Here is a 3,612-nt window from a genome sequence, read left to right as displayed (position 1 = left end):
GAGTAAAAGCAGAAGTAGGGGGAAAAATCCTTTGTCAGACCATATATACTGATTTGGTGATTCCAAAAATATAGTCCTTGTATACAGAGAACAAACCTTAGCAACAGATGGACAAAGGGGCTACTTAGACTGATTATGGATTTTGGCAAAAGCTTCTCTAGTCTTACAAAATATATCTCTAAGTCACATTCTGACACTGAAAATTCCATTAATAAGGAACACAATTCTTCAATCTTTGGTGAAAAATAGCATTGTATTTAGAAATTTCTAGGATCTATAAGATAAGGCTAATATTCATCTTTTTAAAACTGTTTATTATGAAAAATTTTGGACATATAGAAAATATAGAAAAAATGAAAGAAATATTTCTCCTCCTGCCTTCAACAACTGTCAACACTTTGCTATATTGATTTTATTTGTGTGTGTGTGTGTTAACACATTAGAAAATAAGTGAGACATCATGATGCTTTAACCCCACATACTTCAGCATAAATCTCCAAAAAGAAACCATAGCATTTTCCTACATATGGCAATATATCATTTCATACCTAAGAAAATTAATAGTTATTTCTTAATATACATATTTAAATTTCTCCATGTTTCTCTAAGAATTAACAGAATATGCACCCTCCCCCCAAATGCGCCACTTAGGCATACATAAGGATTATTTTGAGCTGAAGGCAATTGAGAAGAAGCAGATACAAGAAAACTCTGCCTTCCCCCTGTTTGCCGAAAAGCCGGCATAAATTGGAAAAGATGCCCCCCTCCCTTCTTACCAGGAAGGACAGAAGGTAATCACCAAAGATGACAGTACATCCTGATCAGCCCACACATGGCGCCAGAGGATTCTATGTAACAAACTTTACTAACTGAACTTATCTGCCATCAGTTTCCCATACATTTACCTTCCCACAATTTGCTGCCCTAGAAACTTGATCTTTTCTCTTTGTCTTGTCACTACTCTACAAATTTATTGTTCGTTTGCTAAGATGCTGTGTAAGCCCAAGTTCTCACCGTCCCCCTGAGTTACTCATCACTAGGTACTCCCACGTGTGTGCCCACACAATGTGCAGGTTAATAAGCCCCTGTTTGCCTTTCTCTTGTTAATCTGTCTTTTATTCTTCTAATCTCTAGGGCAAAATTTGGTGCTGAGTGAGGTCAAGAAGACCATATGCCTCAAAACCTAATGTCCCCAAAGTACGTGTGGGTTGTAGATTTAAACAAACCACAATGTTTTGATAAAGCTGGTTTGATATGGGACAAGCACAGTGCAGTGTGACAGCTCTGGCCTGGAATGAGTTGTAGTCTTAACTCTGCCACCAAATAACTATGAGATACTGGCAATCATTAACCGCTTTCATTGACTGACACATGGGGTAGAGGCCATTGTCCCAGCTGATCTGAGGTCGTTCTGTAAATATTACAGAAACACCGATGGGATTGAATGTCAGAAGTTACTTCTTGTGGAGACGAGGAACAACACTTTGATTTTATTTCTGGCATTCCTTATGGGGCAAGCAGGGAGGCATCAGTCATACCCCCTTATCCAATCATTCAGTCCTTGCTCAGAGGACAACATGCACAGTCCGAAGAGGGCACTTCTGTCTGGTGAGACAGGTTCCTTCCTGCCCGTCCAGGAGGATTTGTACACTGGACTGTGAATGGGAAAACACCAAGCACGAGTGATGCAGAGAAGCCACAGCCCCTTCTAAATCACATGCAGCTCTATGTGTTGGGGAAACCTGGGTGTAGCCAACTTTTCCTATTGCTAATGATGGGAGAAGGCCGGCTATCTGAGAGGTGGGATCTGACGTCAGGCCCCCGCTTTCTGCCCTGTAATTTAGGACAGCCCTGGAAATGTGCCCAGAGAGCTCCAACTGCTGGACAGAGGAGAGCCGATCTGGTCATTTTATACCACGATCTTGTGTATCTTCACTGGCACAAAGGAACAGACTGATTTATTTCTTGTGTCTGTTTTGTTTTGTTTTATTTTTTGTTTAAATTATCAGAGGACTTAAGAAACTCCTGTGCTAAGTTTATTTTGTCTTATTTCTTTGGGTGCATAATCAGGCTTTACCCCTCAATTGCTGGATAGGTGTGGAGTGGGGAGATGGGGTAGGGATGCTGGCCCCCTTCATCAAGAAAGAGAGGCAAGCAATTAAGCTGACAGCACTTAAAAATCACCCATGCCTCTGAAACTCGAGCTCTAGAATCCAAGTTTTCTGGCCTTGAGGGCATTGTGCAAAATCCACATGGTTAGTTAGGCATTTGTTTGATGGATGTGGGAGGATTGGATTAGAACATACGAAAAGCTTGGTAGGTTGTTCTTGAGTATAATTTACTTGATTGTTTTTGGCCTGGTAAGTACACCCAGAGGCTTTATACTGATGTATGTGATTCAACAAAAACAAAAAACAATAAGGTCTTTATAGACTTGTGGTTTAATGGCTTTAAATAAATTAACTTCTTTTGGATCAATTCAGCACACTGATGATATTTACAATCTATTAACTTTTTTACACTTCTCCCCCAAGTTGCCACTTTAATATATAACTTTGGAGAAATGGCTTTATATCCCTCAAGCAAAAGTATTACTTTCTACACACAGGAACTTCAAAATGCATAGACATGCCCATAAAAAAGCATCTACAAGAAAAAGCTGAGCCCTAACCCCAGATTCCAGTTTATCCAGAGCACTTGGTCAAACTAAAGAATATGCTCTACTGGTCCCCAGTCAGTTCAGCACCAGATTAATTATGCAACTAGTATGGATTGAATTGTGTTTCTTCAGCCCCAGTTCATATGTTGAATCCCTTTTCCCCACTGTGACTGTATTTGGAAATAGGACTTTTAGGAGATAATGAAAGTAAAAAATCTCATAGGGTAGGGTCCTCATCTGATAGAATTGGTGGCTTTCTAAGAAGAAGACAGAGAGAGGTCTTTCTATGCACGTGCAGCAAAGAAAGAACACGTGAGCGCGCAGAGAGGGAAGGCTGACATCTGCAAACCAGAAAGAGAGCTCTCACCAGGACCCTATCCGGCTGCCACCTTGATCTTGGACTTCACAGCCTCCAAACTGTGAGAGAATACATTTCTGTACCCATCTGTGGTGCTTTCTTGCGGCAGTCCAAGCGAAGCAAGACAGTAACCTTAACCAAATTATAATGTCTCTGGGCCTCAGTTTTCTGATACGTAAAAATCTGTGGATCAGGTTAAATTAATCCTAAATTCTCTTCCATCCCTAGCATTCTGATCTGTGATTCTAACTGAAATTGTCTGGCTCCACAAGAGCACCACATTTGTATTAACAAAAAAAATTTTAATGGAGTTTTCCAATTTTCAGAATAGTTACAAAACGGTACAGAGAAGTGCCATATATCTCTAACTCAGATTCACCAACTTTTAATATTTTTCTCCATATACTTTTTTATATTCTCTCTCTGTATTTGTACACATATTATTTATTTATTTTGCTGAACCACTTGAGGGTAGATTGCAGATATACCTCTTTATCCCTTTAGAGTTCAGGATGTATTTTCTAAAAACATGCATATTTTCTTACCTATGGTTCCCAACTCAAGGAAATTTAACACTGATAATAACACTTCTATG

The sequence above is a fragment of the Panthera leo genome, chromosome A1, assembly GCF_018350215.1.
Source record: "Panthera leo isolate Ple1 chromosome A1, P.leo_Ple1_pat1.1, whole genome shotgun sequence".
Taxonomy (NCBI): domain Eukaryota; kingdom Metazoa; phylum Chordata; class Mammalia; order Carnivora; family Felidae; genus Panthera; species Panthera leo.
Note: the sequence above shows the minus strand (reverse complement) of the source record.